Source organism: Hyla sarda, chromosome 1 (assembly GCF_029499605.1).
Source record: "Hyla sarda isolate aHylSar1 chromosome 1, aHylSar1.hap1, whole genome shotgun sequence".
NCBI lineage: Eukaryota > Metazoa > Chordata > Amphibia > Anura > Hylidae > Hyla > Hyla sarda.
In genome coordinates, this window is record NC_079189.1 from 551,413,861 (window position 1) to 551,434,159 (window position 20,299).

At 41.5% G+C, this 20,299-nt stretch overlaps 1 long non-coding RNA gene across 2 annotated transcripts in view; it reads left to right on the forward strand.

Annotated features, from left to right (window-relative positions):
- LOC130311394 (uncharacterized) overlaps positions 1-14,558 on the forward strand; it is a 49,943-nt gene extending 35,385 nt beyond the window's left edge. Inside the window, exons 3-4 of one of the 2 annotated variants that reach the window (XR_008859791.1) lie at positions 11,051-11,109; positions 13,922-14,558. This is a non-coding gene — a long non-coding RNA (uncharacterized LOC130311394). The remainder of the gene's footprint in view (positions 1-11,050; positions 11,110-13,921) is intronic. The other variant, XR_008859794.1, reaches the window with a different exon arrangement.
- The last annotated feature ends 5,741 nt before the right edge of the window (positions 14,559-20,299 follow it).

Genomic DNA, 20,299 nt, shown 5'->3' on the forward strand with positions numbered 1-20,299 from the left:
GTGGCCACATGGGTATGAGCCCACCGTACTATTATGTAACCATATAGGAGCTTTTGTCACTGTTAGATGACTATGGACCAAATGGTCCCTAAGGCTGGGTCCTCATCTATATGTCAAGCTGGGTTTGGTCCCTATCACCGGAAGCAATTCTTGGTCTCTCAAAAGGAGGTGCCAATGCCTACGTAAAATGGCCATCACTTGATTGGTAAATCTGTCGTATGTGCCAATAAATCTAATTTTCTTTTGGGTACTCTTAGTCTAGACTTGTGAAAGGAGAACATTCCTATCACTACCACTAGCTCTATGAAAAGCTGCCTTTAAGTGTCTTCGTGGGTAACCTCGTTGTCGAAAACATTGATATAAATTATTGCTCTCATTGTGAAACCTCTCCTCCTCTGATCACTTTCTCCTCACCCTGAGGTACTGGCCAACCGGGATACTCCTCTTAAGGGGATCTGGGTGCCAGCTATCCCAGTGCCGGAACAAGTTGGTCGAAGTGGGCTTCCTATAGATATCAGTCTGGATATGATTTTCTCCGTTCACATATATGTGTAAGTCCAAGAAATTGATGGAGCGTCCTCCAACTTCTGATGTGAAGGCCATCCCAATATCATTAATATTCAATAATGAAGCAAAATCATCAAAAAGTGCACGTGAACCATCCATAAGATGAGGACGTTGTCAATATAACATCCCGAAAATAAAATGTGCTCAGTGAAACAAACAAAATCATCAGAAAATACACACGTGTTTTCCCACCACCCCAAAAAAAGATTAGCATAATTTGGTGCGCAGGAAGCCCCCATAGCAGTGCCTTGTGCCTGGTGATAGTATGTGCGGTTGAATAAGAAATAATTGTGAGTAAGAATTAATTCTAAAAGTGAAAGTACGAATGTATTGTGTTCGTGAAAAATAGTGCTTTTAGTGAAAAGAAATTGAGAGACAGCTTTAAGCCCCAGTTCATGAGGTATGTTGCTGTATAAGCTCCCGACGTCGAAACTGGTGAGTATAGTGGTATCTGTGACTGTGATATCAGAAAGTTTCAAAACGGTGTCTTTAGTGTCTCTCAAATAGGAAGCGAGTGTAGTGACAAAGAGTGTCAAAACCTCATCCATGTAAAGACTACCACCTTGTGTGAGACAATCGTTACCTGAAACGATTGGCCTCCCCCGAATAGGAGTGGTGCATTTATGTGTTTTGGGGAGAACGTAAAAAGTAGCGATAGTGGGATGGGAATTGTAGATACCGTATTTTTTGCCCAATAGGATGCACCGGCATATAAGACGCACCCAATTTTAAAGGTGCAAAAAAAATAGGAAAAAAAAGATTCTGAACCCAACAGCCGTTGGCTGTCTGGGCATGCTGGGAGTTGTAGTTTTGCAACATCTGGAGGTCCGCAGGTTGAAGACCACTGGTATAGGAGGTAATACGTGTCCTCACCGCTCCGGACCCGTCACAGCTGTCCTGGATGTCGCTCCATCGCTGTCGCCGCGTCCCCATGTTGTCTTCATGTTGTCCCCATGTTGTCCCCAACGCTCAGGACGTCTTCTTCCCCAGGATCCACGCTCTCCGTCGCCGTCATCATGTCGCTACGCACGCCGCTCCTATTGGAAGACGGGACGGCGTGCGCGACGACATGATGACGTCGAAGGAGAGCGCCGGCCATGCAGGTGATCCCGGCACAGAGCAGACACCGAGGAGGCAGGTTAGGTCCCTCCCGGTGTCCTGTAAGCTGTTCGGGATGCCGCGGTGAAATTTCACCGCGGCGGTCCCGAACAGCCCGACTGAGCAGCCGGGTTAGTGTCACTTTCCCTTCAGAAGCGGCGGTCAGCTTTGATCGCTGCGTCTGAAGGGTTAATACAGGGCAGCACCGCGATCGGTGATGTCCTGTATTAGCTGCGGGTCCCGGCCATTGATGGCTGAAGGGAACGCTGCGATAGGTGTGTATTCGCCATATAAGACGCAACAACTTTTTCCCCCCAGTTTTGGGGAAGAAAAAGTGCGTCTTATACGGCGAAAAATACGGTAAATTTAAACTCATCTTCTGAGAGAAGGCCTTTCATCTTGGCGAACATTAACAGATTTTCGTACTCATGTAAATATGCATTAGTTGGATCAGCGGTGAGCACTTCATATTTTGTATTGTTCGACAACAAGTTCATTGCCATGTCAACGTAAGTGTCCCTGTCCAAGAGGACAATATTAACTCCCTTGTCACTGGGTTTGATATCCAGCAACATGTAAGCTTTAAGGGAGTTCAATGTCTCTTGTTCAGCTCTTTCTAGATTGGATGCAATTACTCCCCTTTTAGGGAGAATGGTGCCCAATTCCTGGTTGACTATATCGACAAAGATTTCAATGTTTGGGGGATTGCGAAAAAATTGGTGTCATTTTAGACTTGGGTTTGAAATCGGTAAAAGGAGCTTCAAACAACATTTCCACCCCTTCACTTTCCATCCATAATTGTTCTAAGGCATCCCTGCCCCCTCATCTTGTTGAATCGACATTCCTGTGTCACACTCTTTCAGCATGCGCCACTTGTGTTGCGTTACTTTACACGCAAATAGGTTAATGTCCTTAACCCAAGAAAATAATTAAATTTAGGGACTGGCATGAAATATAATCCCTTATTTAACAAGGAGAGCTCAGCCTCCTGAAATTGATAGGAAGAGAGATTGATTATTTCAAGGGAATTATGTGATCAATTGGTCTCATTCTAATGTCAAGTTGTCGCTGGAAATTGTGGAAATTGTGCCCCAAAAAAGATGATGTTGGCATGGCAGTGTGCTGCTGTTGACTTGAAATGGTAGTTGGTTGTGACATAGGAAGAATAGTGGTTTGCGGATGGCTTACACTGGTAGGTGGTTGTGACATTGAGAACAAAGTAGATTGTATGGGTCTCCTTTGAGGCAGAGGTCCTGCATTCATCTGTGATGGTGACAGAGAAGGTGTTGAGATGCCGGTGAATGGAATAAAGCCAGAGGCAGATGATGAAATACTAAATGCCTGAGAACCCATACCCATCTGTAATGGCCTTTGATCTGGTATTTGACATAATGAATTATTAGTGGTCAATGGTTTGGATTAAGGAATTTGACGCTGTTGTGTGTTATGTTTCGCTTGGGGTGTTTACCCCTGTAAGTTTTGTTTTTCCTCTTATTATAGGGTCTTTGTGGTTGTTAGTAACAGATAGAAAACCCTCGGTACCCGAGGTCTCTGATTCCGAGTAATCGGTCTGTCTCTCAGTATGCTGAGCTTGAAAATTGTTCCTTTTATACTCGCCCTGAGAATTATTCTGCCCACGATATGTATTCACTTGATATGTATTCATTTTCAGTGGAGTACCCCTTTTAAAGGGGTACTCCGCTGGAAAAAAAAATATTTTAAATCAAAAAGTTGCCAAAAAGTTAAACATATTGGTAAATTACTTCTATTAAAAAGTAAATAGAAATTTTCTTCTTTTGGATTTCTTTTCTGTATGTCCGCAGTGCTCTCTGGTGACACCTCTGTCCATTTTAGGAACTGTCCAGGAATTTTCCCCAAAAATAAAAGAACTTCCTCTGTAGTATACAGCAGCTGATAAGTACTGGAAGGATTAAGATTTTTTAATAGAAGTAATTTACAAATCTGTTTAACTTTTTTGCCACTAGTTGATAAAAAAAAAAGTTTTCCACCACCGGAGTACCCCTTTAAGCCCAGGTCCTGCCTTGTGTATGGAATGAGTCAAGTCTTCCTCTTACACTATACGTACACTGTGATACACACGCCCGATCCTTCTCCACCCCTTCATCGCCTCCCTAAGACACGCGCAGTTATTTACACCCAACACAACAGATAATTTTGTAATGTTGGGGGATATGAGGAGGAATAGGAATAGGAATCTGAGAAAAGTTAAATTTTCAGTATGACGTCCCATATATTGGCAGAGACTCCCTGGGGTTTTATGGAAATGTCTGGTATTTCTCTACCCTTGTACTGAATGTTGTTTGTCCCATGAATGAGCTGCTTGTAATGCTTGTGTTCCCGAGCACTGCCGAGCTTCCAGGGCCTGCATAAATGTTGTCTGTTGCTGTAATACTGATGGATGAACAGAACAAGAGCCCTTATTTCTCCATAGCTGTGATGTGGTTTAAACCCTCACAAGACAAGCGCTCACACTGTTAGCTATAGAGGATAGTAAAATACCCATTAATATAGCTGGTGACCTTATAAACTTCTAGAGCTTGGGTTCTGCGGCCAGGACATATATGATGTGGTCAGGGCTATAAAAGGGTAAAAAAGATGCTCTGTTCAAGGTAACATGGTAAACAGGATAATAGCAGAATGTTATGTACCCCTAATGTACAGTATTTCTTACAGTCAATTACTTCACGGGGTCTCATGGGACTCTTCCTAGGTTTCCTGTAGGACAGGCCATCAATTCTTAATAGGTGAGTGTTCAAATCCTGTCACTTCTCAAGGCCAATGATATTTAACACTTTTTTGTGATTAGAATATTAGAGCTAGAACTAATATTTTGGTATCACTTTACAACTCAGAATCTTTGAAGTGATACCAGACCTATTATTATAGGCACAAAGCCATTAAGTAGCATAAAAATTTTTGCATTCTGGTTCATCGTATAAGACATGAGTGGGCGGTGGAAAAAAGATCGCATCTTGTTAGAACCGACCGTACACTGCAAATGAGCACTGATCTCGTAGATGGGTACTCATTTACAGAGCCTTTACACTGCCCGAGCTTGAGGTGGACAGCATGAATTTATCGGTGGATCGTTCGTGCGGCCCAGTGCTGCCATCAGTCATTGGTCACATATCTCCTAAAACAGGAGATAGTGTGCGGCCGAGAACCAATTGTTTTTTGATGGGTGAAAATTACCCAATTAACTGGTGAATGATTGTTTGCTCATTTCCTCCTCTCCTGATTACTGGCCCTATTACACAGGGTGATATCAGCCTATTGGGCCGGTAAGCACCCCATGTAATAGGACCCTTACTGTCATCTCTCCCCTTATACAGCCTCCACTGACTCAGGGAGTAGAGGTACTTTTCTTCATGTTATTTTCCCTTTTCCGATCTCAAATTTTTTTCTGTCATTTTTACCTTTGTACTTTCTTGTAACCCAGGAAGTACAGGGACTTTTCTTCATGTTACCGCCCCCTCCCACTTATAGTAGAAGGTATGTTGGTGCCCCAGGCAGATAATACAAATCATAAGGCCAACAGCAACTTAGGCCCACCAGTGGCATAACTAGGATCTATAAAGATATGTGTTTTGCCCTTAGTGTCAAGGAGGCAGAGCCAAACTGCTTAAAGTGCCACAACCCAGAATACCTCCTTGTTCGCCCTCACCTTTTAGATCCTCCTTAACTGACATACAAAACCTGTACATCATGAACTCGATGGACTCTTGTCCTTTTTTCAACCTTAAAAACCAAGTTACTATGTTGCTTATCATAAAAGGTCTAGGAGGTAAGGTTGAGCAAGAAGGAATGCCTGGTGTGGCACTTGAGCAATTGACCCCACCAACTTGACACTTGGCTAAGAAATAAAAAGTCAATTTCATAAGTTTGACAACCACCATCAGTTCCAGAATAGGTACAGTTTGCTTTTATACCCTAACAACTATTCAACAGTGTCTGCAGCTCTTAACAGCAAATATAGCTAAGATCCCCTTTCAGTGAATAGAACTGAGGTGCATTTATAGTACACAACCCGTTGACAGGTGTGGCAATGGTTTTGGAAAAAAGCAGCCATATTTCTCTAACCCTTTACAACCTCTTCAGGTCCTTCTTTTGTATGGACATTCTAAATCGATTACAATTGTAACATGAACAAAAACCACATTAAGGCCCCACTTGTCACTATGATAAAGCCATTGGCACAGATCCGTTTTTCTACAGTCTATAGTCTGTTACCTTCTTTCTCTGTATAATATGTTGAGTATTTCCCTCCCAGGGTTTGGAAATGTCTTTGTTTGCCAGGAAAAAAATCTTCCTAAACCATCATAATACTTAGAGAGAGCCTCAAATTCAGGTTTACAATCTGACTCAACCAGTGCATATGTCAGTGTGCGCATAATAGCTGACTGTACATCGTGTAGAGAACAAGGGCATCTTACAAGTAAGCACTTAAGAAGAGAACTCCCTGGAGGTTAAAGCTTTTCATAATGATTCTAAGAAAATTCCCAAATGGCCGTTTAGGCTGCCGTCTGAGAAGTAGAGCAGAAAGTAATGTTCACTCTGAGTCATTTCGGGTTCTAAATTTAAAACAGTTCAGTTTTTCTAAAAGTAAAATAAAATCCCCATTCTAAATCCTGTACCCTAATATATACAAACAATATCATTCTTAGTAAATGAATTAATTAAATATTAGTATTAGAGGATGCTTTAAGATGTATGTAAAAAGTGTGTCATGTGGCTGGATACTGTTATTTCTACCTATGTTATAGAGACATATTAGAATACAGAATTGGTGGTTTTCCATACTGATGCCTATTTATTTTTTGCCACCACCATGGGAGAGCAGTCATGGGGAATGGTCAAGACTAGTTGCCCAGATGCATTTCCCACTCATGTCTTTCATCGTGGCCCTCCTGGTTAGGGCTCCTTGTGTGTCCCGTCACCATCTTCCCCACGGGACTGCAGTGGCACACCTGATGGGTCCTCCTGTTAGGAACCACAGTTATAGAGGGTGCAGAGATGAGAGTCGCACCCAGGCCCCTCAGAAACATAAAAATAACCTGTATTATAATTAGCACATGAGAAATATGAGGCCCTGTTACTTATTTTGCATTGGGTCCTAGGAGGCAGTTTTGAAGAGACCTGAAACTATAAAGTCCTATATTATTTAATAGGACTCTCTGTATTTTTAAAACAATTAATGCAGGCTGAAACTTGGGTTAAAATAATAATTATAAAAAACTTTAACTCACCCCTAAATTCGTTGTTACCCCATCTCTGCTGCTGCTTTGATGTCCTGCACTCTTCAGTTTTCCTGCAAGTATTGCACAAGTATTGGACTGGCTGCAGCATTACATGCACCATTTATGCAATTGGGGGTAAGTAAAAAAAAATAAAATCAACAATTACAACGGTTCACCAAACTACAGTGAAATCCCACATTCCCTCTACAGACACATTTATCTCCACTCAGCACTGAGGGAAGTCTTCATATCCAGGCTTCAATATGTTAGGAATTTTCCCATGACATCTACATAAAAGTAACATAGAGTATACAGCAGACACTAGGGCATTATCTGGCCTGATCCGCAGTGAAGTGATGATGTGAACATCTAAAGGATTATTTCATTATTCATAGTGTCGGTGACCAAGAGAGAAAGTAATGGCTCCTGTGAGATGGAGGAAACATTCATTTGTGCTTATTACTTCTGTGAATGCAGTATGTGAAACGTAATCCCTTCAGTAGCTTTTAACGTCAATTAATGTTCTATCCATTTCGAAAATGCATATGGATCAGTAACTTAAAGGGACCTCAACAAAAGAGAACTGTGTTCTACATGTTGTAAGTTTAAATTGCTTGGGAAAAATCAATATGACTATCCATGAGGGCTGGTTTTATACAACATGTAGCCCTGGGCCACAATCAGTGTAAGTTTTCCCTGCTAACAATTTAAAGGGGTACTCCGCCCCTAGACATCTTATCCCCCTATCCAAAGTATAGATCCCCAGAATCTCTGTGCAGCACCCAGCGTTCGTTTAGAACGCTGGGTGCCAGCGGCGGGGGTCGGGACTTCATGGCCACACCCCTTGTGACATCATACCACACCCCCTCAATGCAAGTCTATGGGAGGGGGCGTGGTGGCTGCTATGCCCCCTCCTATAGACTTACATTGAGGGGGTGTGGTGTGAAGCCATGATCCCCGCTGCCTGCTCGAAGCGTTCAGAATAAAAAGTTCTGAACGCTGGGGCAGCGGAGTTCCCCATTAAATTGGTACTCCCCTGAAAAACATTTTTTTTAATTCAACTGGTGCCAGAAAGTTAAACAGATTTGTAAATTACTTCTTTTTAAAAACTCAATACTTCCACTACATATCAGCTGCTGCATGATCCACAGGAAGTTCTTTTCTTTTTGAATTTCCTTTCTGTCCGGCCACAGTGCTCTCTGCTGACACCTCTGTCCATTTTAGGAACTGTCCAGAGCAGGAGAGGTTTGCTATGGGGATTTGTTCCTGCTCTGGACAGTTCCTAAAATGGACAGAGGTGTCAGCAGAGAGAACTGTGGTCAGCCCGAAAGGAAATTCAAAAAGAAAATAACTTCCTTTGGAACATATAGCAGATGATAAGTACTGGAAGGATTAAGATTTTTAAATAGAAGTCATTTACAAATCTTTTTTACTTTCTGGCACCAGTTGATTAAAAAAAAAAAAAAAAAAAAAAGGTTTTCCAGTGGAATTCCCCTTTAAGCTGCTTTTCTTGTCATATCAAACCACAAAATTCTGCCATATTGTTCCAACTAAGTATACCCCCAATAATGAAAGAGATGGAGGTGAGCTACCAATGCTCCTCAGTATTTATGCTCTGCAACAAGAAGTGACCGCTGTCTTCTATTCCACTTATCAGTACAGCCTCACTGTTGACGGAATGCCGTTCCACCCGTAGTGCTGCTGTGACAGCGTGCAAAAAATAAATAAAAATATCCAGTGCAACTACATAATACACGGATGCACGCTGCAGTGGCAAATACAAAGTATACAAAAAAAGAAGGTTGCAGCAGCACTCGACCAAAAAATGGAGGCTCTTAGCGCACTTTTTGATCAAAACGTGTCCCCCATCGACCACACGGAGTTGGCCTCATTTCGGTTAGGACCCTAACACTCATTTTACTCACCTCTGCTGGGCATATAGCATCTGACTGGGTGACATGCAGGATCCACTATCAATTTGAAAAACTTCCTGTGGGTGCATGGCTAAAGAGGGTGCCACTTCCAGCAGAGGTGAGTGTTAGGGTCCCATCCGAAGTGAGGCCACCTCCACGTGGTGGATCTGGGACACGTTTTGATCAAAAAGAGTGCTGCTGCAACCTTCTTTTTGGTATAGATTCTAAAGCAACACCCTGTGGGGTTGTAAACAACACACACATATATATATATATATATATATATATATACCGGTATGTATATATATATATATATATATATATATATATATATATATATATATATATATATATAGTGCAGGGTGCCAACCTGAGCACTGGACCTCCAGTGTCTAGTGTAAAGTATGGCCTTAACAAATGGAAAGCTAAAGAGGGCAGTAGATGTAGGAAGCATTTGGCAATGTTCTACTTTTTATTATTTTAATGCTATACTTGACTTGGTGTGGCCTTTTCGATGTGCTTTCTAAAGTGAATAAGGGTGTCAGCAAACTGTTTCAGAACCAATAATGCAGAGGAATAAAGAGACAGCAACTCACCAAATCTTCGTGACTTCTTTATTTGACATATTCACATCTTAACAGGGGGGGAGACATGCAGGGGGTATGTAGAAGAACTGAGGCTACGGCTACCATTTCACACTATTAGTGCTTCATCGGGCCTCTCCTACTGTTCCAGAACGCCTTTAAGACTGACAGGCACCATTCTGAAAAAAGAGTAAAGTTTGGGTTATTGCTGTGAATTGTCTTATGTTAACATGTGCCTTTTCTTGCAGGTTGTGTTGCAGACTTTGATATATTGTGTATTTGCTGTGGGAATATGCTCTTGTGCTTGTTGCTGTATCTGTGCAATGTGGCATCATGATGGTAAGATCACCCATGGACGTCATGTGCCTTTAGGTAATAAACAGGTCCAAGCATGGGAAGCTTGCTGAGTGACTAGGACTAGCAATAGTGTGGCATATGACCATATAGTAGGTTTATCCCTATTCTCGCAGTAAAAGGGGTATTTTTTACCAGATGTATGGGCTGTTCTGCAGTAGAAGTGTTGTGAACAAGTTTTGAAGCTGTATTCCAGGCTTCCACCACTGGTGCGGAGGTCCATGTAAGAGAAACGGACAGCTGGAGGTGTAGAGCTGTCATGACATTGTAGGTGAGAAGATGTGGCTGCAGAGATTAAATCTTGACCTGTGCAACTACTGTTTGAGTCAGGATAGGCAAGTTTACCATGCTATTTCCATCAGTGACAGCGAGGACAGTGGTAGAGTCTTTTATATATTGTGTTTAGCGCACCGGAAATTTTAATGGTCTTGAATAAAACTGTATGAATATAAATCTATCTCCGAGTGCTGACTTCCTCCGGATAAGGAGTTTTGTTTTCCATTAGTGGTAGAGTTGATGCCTACCAGTGTGAAGTGAGCAAGCCGGAGACACAGCTGAGACCGGAGTGCTTCTCGAGTGGGAGACGGACGAGTGTAACATTAAGTACTATTAGTGACATCGAATGAGGAAGAGCTTCTGTTATTTCTGCTTCTGTTATTCAAATATTACAACTCTGGGTGAGAACCACCTAGCATTGTGAGCTAGTATATACATTTTCTTAAACCACCAAGCTTGAAGTGATTTTTCTGAGTAAACTATATCTGCCAAGTTATTGCCGCACCATTACACCAGTGAGGTGGCTAACTCTGGACCCCATGCCACATGACCAACAGTCTGCAAACAGCCTTATCACATAAAGGGGTGAGCACTGTGGCCACTACATATGTTAGATCCCTCATCCTAAGATGTAAATTCAATACTGGTTAGGCCAAGTTCACATTGCCATCTGCATCCGTCCCGTTCAGGGTCCGCTCTTATTTTCTTGAGCAGAACGGACCCTGGAATGGGTCGGAGCACAATGGACACTGCACTTGAATGAGGTCCATCGGGGATCCGGCGTTTTGATGGACTTGCCGATTGAGCTCCATATAGCATAGGCTTACGGTAATTTACTGTTTCTTTGGTATTATGTTGAATCTTTGTTTTGCTGACAATATGTTGACATCAGACATCTGGTATAAGCAAAAACTGTTGTTTTAATTGTCTCTGTCTTGACCTTAGAAAAACCTTCAACATTACACAATAACAGTGTAATCTCATGGTTGTATTTTCTAAGGTCTGTTTGTGATCATGACTACTCTTCAGCTGAAGTGTTCTCCTCCGATACGACCTCCAGTAAGTAGTTTAGGAGGAATCTCTTTGAAGCAAGATTTCACAACAGTATTTCATGTTTATGAAGTCTTTATCTGAAGCTGCTTTGTGGAGTCTTCTATTTCTACAGTCAAACAAATATATCTCTCATTTACAGATAGCGCTCTTCTGGCCAGAAAGATCAAAATGCAACGCTATTGTGGGAAAAAATGTTAAGATAGAATATGAATTTCTAGAAAAAGACATATCTTGATAATTTAGGCAATATAGGTAACAATCCATAAGCCTCATTCATGTTGAAAAAGGTTACCACTGTAGTATAAAGCTGGTCATGGTACCCAGGTCCTGGTGTCTGAGAGCACCCCAAAAAACTCTGCCACGTAAGAAGACACATGGGAGATTTTGAGAGCTCTGAGCTGGAGTAGATTTCTGATATAACTTCTGTGTCAGTCCTAAGCACAAGATAATTCTCCAGTGCGCCCTGAATTCTGTGCCCAACTAGGAAACAAAAGGCATGTTGTTGTGGTTTTGCAGAAATCAGCAAAATGCAGTCAAGTGCCTGTCTTGGCTCCACAAAGCCCATACACCGTCACAGAAACACTAACAGTGGAGCCACAAGGACCTTCCTAATGATGTCATCACAGGTGCTTACTGCTACTCTTTACATAAAGCATGGAGGAGGAGGAGGTAAGAAAGAAAGCATAGGGGGAGACAGCTGTGAGGAAGGTGGATATTCATATCACTCTTTGTGGGGGTGGGAGTAAAATATATGAGATATGAGAGGGGGCCTATTAGAGCAGTATGTATGAGAGAGAGAGCCCATGGGAGCAGTATATATGACAGAGGGGGCAATGGGAGCAATATATATGAGTGAGGAGGGCATGGTACAGTGCACATAAGACAGGAGGCCCATGGGAGCAGTATACATGAGTGAGGGGCCATGGGAGAAGTATTTATGAGAGGGGGGCATGGGAGCAGTATATTTTAGAGATTGGCCTATGGGAGCTGTATATATGAGAAATGGACTCATGGGTGCTGTATATATGAGAAAGGGCCCATTGGAGAAATGTATAAGAGAGAGAGAGAGAGAGAGGGGCCATGGGAGCAGGGAGGCCATTTGTACTTATACCATCCTCAGGATCTATTCTACCTGAAGTAATTTCCATGCAGATCATTTAATGGTGCCAACACAAGGGCTATCTGTAATCAGTTGAAGGCTGCCCCAGCTATAGGGCATATGAAACAGGGACGGCTCAAATATCACAATTGGCTATGATTTATTCCACTTCAGATTACAGAGAAATCATAATTTAAAGTCATCTGGGCAATCTCTTGCATTGGTTGAAAGACAGTTTTTTCCATATTTGTGCCTATTTATGTTCAGAGAGAGGCCTGTCAGCCAAGCAGGGTGAGGAGAGGTTATCTCGAACTTATCTGAAGGGTTAGTATAACAAAATAGTGCAGGTTTTTAAACATCTTTTGAAGGTTCGCTTTAAATATATAAGAAGCCTGGTACCATAATATCTATGCACTGAAATGCACATTTCACCTGTAGGAGCGCTAGTTTTCACAACTATGGTTTGGTTCTAGGTAGTCTGATGGCCCCAGGACTTTGGTGCACAATGGTTACCAAGCAATTAATTTTTTTGGTAAATTTGATAGACTTGAGGTTGTAAAAAAATGTACTGTTTGTCACAGGTCAGGAGTAACTGGCGCATGGGCAAGGCCAAAGCATGATGGTAAATATATAGTCAAATAATAACCACGATTACAACTCTGTACTAACGGGTTGTGCATGCATCACTTGTTGCTACATATTGGTGGCAATGGGAAGACCTGTAGGCATCACTGGAGCACAGACAAGTACATTTCTGAGAAATAGAGTGGACATTTGCTAGAATAGATCAGAATAGAAATGACTGTTTTTTTAAATTTTATTTTAGACATAGGTACAGCAGAGGGATCCTCAGTAAATGCTTTCATTGTACAGCACCATTAAAGATACAACTATGTCCTCAAACAAAGGCATCATTTTGGACCTTGAATAACATAGCACCATTTGCTCTTATTCACATATTGTGCAACATGTGACATACTGTATGGGCTTATCTGTTGAGTGAATTGGCTTAAATATAGTTGTCAAATGAAAAGAAATACTATATATAAGAATAAAAAAAAAACTCCCACTTGTTAGAAGGAAGTGGTATTTGATATTCTAACCAAGCCCAGAATTGCATTGGATCATTGTTAAGGAGAAGACAAAGATACGGAATATAATGGCCTATAATAGTTGCACGATCATTTTCTTATTTCCATATGAAGATTACAACATTTTAAAGGTGGGGGGGGGGCACATAATAAAGAAGTTGGTTAATCATGGAACAAGCAATGAACAAACGGTCGTCTAAGACCTTTCATATGACCTTTCGGCTAGATGGTAACAGTCTGTCATTGGTAAATGATCGTATAATTTTACCTAACATACTTTTCTAATGGTTAAAAATGCCCATTTTATCAACTGTATTCTGTGTTTAGTCTGTGTTTGTCAACCTTAACGTCTACAAGTAACGAAATCATAAAAAAAAATACTTAAAGGGTTTCTCCATTTGGGAGATCTTTTAGTTAGAAGGTTCCACACAAATAAGTTAATTCCAAGGTGACGAGGCAGTCACAGACTAGATTTACTCTTTGAAGGAACCTGATAGCGAGTGTTCAAGCCTCCACAAGGCCACCACTGAAGAAATTAAGCATTACATGGTGCACATTAAAATCAAAAACTCTCTGTGTAATGCATGGACATTCTGGTTTCTCCAAAGAAATTCTCTCTTTTCTCAAGAATTGTAGATCCCCCAAATTGCCTACTGAGGAAGGGGTCGCTTCTAGTACCCTGAAACGTGTATAGGTTATCATTCAAGTCTGAACAGAGCGATATTTACCTGTATTGAAGGCAGCACATCTTCACGGAATACAACGCACAGCAAAGCACAGCAAAGATCTACATTTCCATCACGAGCATCCAGCCGCAAGCAAGCGTGTGAGGGTCTGACACCCTAACTGGTAAATACCGACATCCTAGACCACTCACATAGGAGTCTCCTGCCTGAGTTCTCCTCACAACAGGCTCGCAAAGATTACCCTGTCTCTCCACTGCCGGTAACTTAACAGCCACTGCAGGACTCAACATCTTTGGCCCGTCGCAGTTACCCCGGTGAGAACCAACCACTTTCGGCCCGTCGCAATCGGGGACCAGCTGATGCCATGGTGAGAACCATCTATTCCTATTACCTATGGATAGCACAGTCTAAAATTACTACCAAGGCTGACCTTCATAACCAATTTTTTTAGTGCCAGATTACCAGTTCATTCTGAACTAAAAGCATATGCTAATAATATTTTTTGCTGGCTTATTATCAATAAGTAGTTGTTTTACAACATTTATTATAATTCTGCCATTAGGGCCCAATGGCAGTATAATGTATTGTACAGTTATTATTGCTCTGAATAAGATGTTTTATATGTCTAGTCCTTTTTAAACTGTATTTTAATAAATTTTTTTCCAAACACCTCTTTTCAGTTATTTTCATCGTGTACCCAGTTGGGTGGTATTTTGAGGTGTGGCTATATTTTTATTTTAATTTACAAATCTGTTTGACTTTCTGGAGCCAGTTGAAAGTTTTTTCCTGGACAACCCCTTTAAAACCTCCTAGGACATAAACCCTTGTGTTTTCATTAAAGGGTACCTCTCATCAAATAAACTTTTGATATATTTTAGATTAATGAATGTTGAATAACTTTCCAATAGCATGTTAATGAAAAATATGCTTCTTTCTATTGTATTTTTCCCGATCAGTCCTGGCAGCAAGCATTTCAGACTCATGTTGGAGTCCTAAACACTCAGCGCTGCCAGCCTGCTTTGTTCACAGCCAAACAGGCTGTGAACAAAGCAGGCTGGCAGCTCTGAGTGTTCTCCTTTGTGAACAAAGCAGACTGGCAGCTCGTAGTGTTTAGGACTCCAGCATGAGTCTGAAATGCTTGCTGCCAGGACTGGTAGGGAGACCCCTAGTGGTCATTTCTTCAAAGTGGAAAATTAAATAGAAAGAAGCATATTTTGTAATAACATGCAATTGTAAAGTTATTCTGCATACATTAATCTATAATATATCAAAAGTTTTTTTGATTAGAGGTACCCTTTAAAGTTTCTAATCTAGAATAAAAAAAACTTTACCTTTGATGTTTGGTAACTTCATTCCAATATGGTTCAGAGTAGGAGTGGATATAACTTACTTCAGTCCCTCAATTTCATCCTGCTGATGCTGGATGCAGGAACAGATAGAGCTAAAAAACAAAAACAAAAAAAACCCCACATAAATAGAATAAGTCATGTGATTACTGCAGCATCAGCACTGACTGAAAGAAACATAATCTGTTCTGTTTATGAAGAAAGAAGGCAGAACAAAAGCCTGTCTAGTATGAATGTTTTAATATTTTTATACTGGATTCATATTTATCATTTACAATTTACTTTTGTAATGTACTATACATTTTAATTTCAAGGTACGAAAAATAATATTTTTCCTCTATAACTCATTTATGTGGAAGACAATGTAAAGGGGTATTCCGGCTTTATACATCTTTTCCCCTATCCAAAAGATGTATGATTGCAGAAGTCCCGGTGCTGGGGACCCCAGCGATCTCGACGCAGCCCCTAGCACTCTGTGTCGGGCACTGCCTCCGAGATGGAGACGTGACATCACGGCCATGCCCCCTAGTGACATCACACCACACCATCTCCATTCATGTCTATGGGAGGGGTTGTGATGACTGTCACGCCCCTTCCCATAGACATGAATGGAGGGGGCGTGATGTGACATCACAAGGGGGCGTGGCTGTGATGTCACATCCCCGTCTCGGATGCACAGCCTGCACTGAGATCGCCGGGGCCTCAAGCGGCGGGATCCCTGCGATCATACAACCTTATCCCCTATCCTTTGGATAGGAGATAAGATGTATAAAGCTGGAATACCCCTTTAAGGTGGCAGACTTTCTTTAAAGATGTATTTCACGGTACATATCGCTAGGATGTGCAATCACTTACAGATCAGTGGAATTCTGACTGCTGGGACAGACACCAATTTCTAGACTGAAGACCTGCTTACTATTTCCCTGCACACTGCTGGGGCTCTCTGGTACTTTTGTACAGGTACTGAAACACAGCCACATGAACTCCTAGACAGAAGTGGTGCTGCTCTATGAAGAGAAATGTAAAAGGACCTTGGCTCCTCTGTTCTTGTGATTGGTGGGTATATCTGAAGACAGGATCCATCCTGAAAATGTGTTTGTCACTGGCTAAGGCTGGAATATCCCTTAAAATGGGATTTTCCAGACAATACCTTTTTTAGTATGGAAATACATGAGAAAGTGAAATGAATGCACTCACCAGTTTAAATGACTAGCTTGAAGAACTTTATTCTTGAAAAGCAGTGATAGTACAGCTGGTAGAATCAGAGGAGCAACCTCGCGGCAACAACCTGTTGCCACGAGGTTGCTCCTCTGATTCTACCCGCTATTCTATTACTGCTTTTCAATAACAAAGTTCTTCAAGCTAGACATTTAAACTGGTGAGTGCATTCATTTCACTTTCTCACGATTTGCTACATTTTTGGGAGACTTTGTCTGCATTTTGAATAGCATCCCCATACAGAATCTACATGTGTGTCTGTGCCTCTCCAGCGAGTTGGTCAGGTGTGCGGTGCCGGAACAACTCTACATTTTTTTAATTCGTGCTCTTTTTACAAAGTAGTCTGCGTAGCATCATTGAGAAGAGTGGTGTCCGGCCACTCAAACGTACATGTCAGCCATTCATATGAATAAGCATACATGTAAAGCAAGTACAGGCCACAGCATGTGTGTGTCTATGTAAGAAAATCCCTTTAATCTGGACTGTTTATATATGTTATATACATTGTATATGTTTTAGCTTTAATTGCATACTTTGTATGTTAGTAAAATAGACTGACACAGTTTGACTGCCTCAAACCAGTCTTTGTACTGAGGACAGCCGGATATTTGTGTCTTCTTTGAATTGCTGCTTCTTCTTCACCACAGCCTTGCACATACATTAGCCTGAATGACCGTCACCTTTCTAATACATGACAGGCAGGAGCACGGTATTGTGGCTCACGGGTAGAGACGTGTGAGGAATGATATTTGTCAGCCTCTGGAGCTCAGAAGATAACACAGTAAATGAGTTGTTTTTCACTTCCTTTCCCTGTGTTCGCAGCATGATTTTCTTCCTTCCTGAAACTATTCAGACGCAGAGCCTTGGTCCTCCTGACAATATCGCCTACAGTATCAGAGCATTCGCTGCATTCCAACTTTTGTGCAATTTCCATTGTAATGTAAATCTTGGCTCCACTTCCACATCTAAGAGAGGAAAAAAGGAAAGCTGGCTACAGCTCTAAAACAAGAGAGAAAAAATGACTTGTGTTTGTGTCGTACTGTAAGACATATGCAATGTATTATGGAGAGACATGTGGAAAGAGTGCTGGAAGCATATCCCCCAAATATACTACTATAAACATAATTGAATAGAAGTCCTTGACTTGTCCTTGATTGTCATTTCTTACTCATACACTTTTCTCCAAAAGTTGGGTCAAAGCCATCATGACCATCATCACAGCAGCTTCCAAGTGGGTTTCCTTACAAGAATATCTTGCTGTATTGTGATCGATTCCTTGATCCTGTATCCTTATAGATAACCTTCAGAGTAACAAACCACATCCTAGCTATAATGTGGCCAATGTTGACTGAATGTCGATTAGCTTTCTCAGAGACATACTAGGCCACGTAAACATTCAGCTCTATGCGTTAAACTGATGCAAGACTCCTCTAGGAGCAGCTTATCCCTCTGCTGCTCCTAGAATGTATGTATGTGTCAGAACCTATAGGGTTAAAAGGTTCTGACAGGTTCTTGACAGGTTGTTTCTTGTTGCTGGGTTACGCCCGGCTGTCTGGACTGGTCAGCTGAGTCTAAACTTTGGTTTCTACCCTTTAAGTCCTGTACTGGGATCTGGACTTTATAGCAAGAAACTCCCCAGTTTTTTTCTCCCTTCATTACCTCTCTGAAACCAAAGGCTGGCTGCTTTTCATGGTATGGTACTGTAGGGGTAGGTAAAAGACATAAGTGTACAGGTAGAGGTCAGGGCAGGTGAAATTTGATAGTCAAGGGTAGCAGTTGTCTGTAGGTACAGTGTTTGGTCATCATTGGTAATAGGCAGTGGGTCATTGCAAGAGTAGTCATCTTCTCAGAGCACAACTGTAAGAGGGGCCAATTTACTAATTCAAATATAGGATCTGGGGGCAATGAAATGATTGCTCAGCATTATCATACTGAACTTCAGACACTGAGACACCCAGCACCAAAGGGTTTGTCCTGCCCTTGTATTTACTTGCCAAGCGAAAGACCTGGGAGGGTGTAGTAAAGTGTAGTAAAGTCCTTAGTACCATCATCATTTACTTTATAACATGAATTCAGTTAATCCTGGAACATATAAGACAAGTTTGCAGTAGGTTCTTCTTTCCTTACTTACTCATCAGAAGCTAAGATGGTGATTCAGATCACAATAAAACTATGGGACTTTCCTTGTAACAAAATTATCCCACAGCTGAGACACTCGTATCCTGCAGATTATGAGAAGCTTTTAACACATTGTCTTTCTTTCCAGATGTGATTTATGATGTCGCCATGATGAACGAGGAGTTTTATTAATAACAGGTTTGAACTAAAGTTTAATTCCATAAGGGGCATTAGAATTGTGACTCCTACATGGAAATATTTGTGCATTAGATTTCTTTCTTTGTGAACCATAAGAAAACTGTAGTTGTCACCCCGCTTTCCGACATATGCAAATGACTAATCTGTTTAGTTATACAGCAATACTTGAACATTAGTGCATTTGTAGTCAGATCTGTCATTCTAGGGTCTGGGAAAGCTGGATTACAATCCTTATTGAAGACGTATACAGGCCTCTACATCGGCTGAACTTGATAGTAGACAACATCTCAATGAAAATATCGTATGTGGTAGCCACGGGATGTTAGGAGAAATACCTTATCACTTTGTGACGCCAGGGCACCGTTATCCTATACACGGTCCGAGGTTGGACACAGCTTCTCCTGGGCCAGACACGGGGAGTAAATGAACACATCAACATCAGGTTACGGATAACTGTCTTTACTGAACAGGGTGCAGATGGTATTACACACACAGTTGGTTTTGGGTGAGGGGATGAAGCGTAACCCCTCGGGAGCCCTGCTGCCTTGCTAAGACTTGTGGTGCTTTCACCAAACTGATAAATACTGACTTGTAAGACGGTCAGATGAATTCTGGTAGGTAGGGTTCTGCCAAGGTATCGAAGCCTTCTCTTTCGGGGCATGAATTTCTACTGTACGGGTGATCCTTGCAGAATGACCAGATGAAGTAGATTTGAGCTAGGTCTTCCCTCAGAACACACAACACACCTTAAAGGGGTACTCTGGTGAGAAACTTTTTTTTTTTTTTTAAATGAACTGGTGCCAGAAAGTTAAACAGATTTGTAAATTACTTCTATTAAAAAATCTTAATCCTTCCTGTACTTATTAGCTCCTGAATACTACAGCGGAAATTATTTTCTTTTTGAAACACAGAGATGTCTGCTGACATCATGAGCACAGTGCTCTCTGCTGACATCTCTGTCCATTTTAGGAACTGTCCAGAACAGCATATGTTTGCTGTGGGGATTTCCTTTTACTCTGGACAGTTCCTAAAATGGACAGAAATGTCAACAGAGAGCACTGTGCTCATGATGTCAGCAGACAGCTCTGTGTTTCAAACGGAAAAGAATTTCCACTGTAGTATTCAGCAGCTAATAAGTACAGGAAGGATTAAGATTTTTTAATAGAAGTAATTTACAAATCTGTTTAACTTTCTGGCACCAGTTGATAAAAAAAAAAGGTTTTTCAACGGAGTACCCCTTTAACCATACTGTGGCTCAGACTAAACTGGACAACTCCCCCCCCCCCCCCCCCCCAAAACACTGTATTGGTGAGAATTTAGGGGTTCCCATTGGCAGGCAGGTCACATGGGGTTTACACAGCTCCTCTCAAGGGTACAGCAACACATGAATAACATATATACACATAACAATAATAGAATTAATTAGAAAAATATATTGCT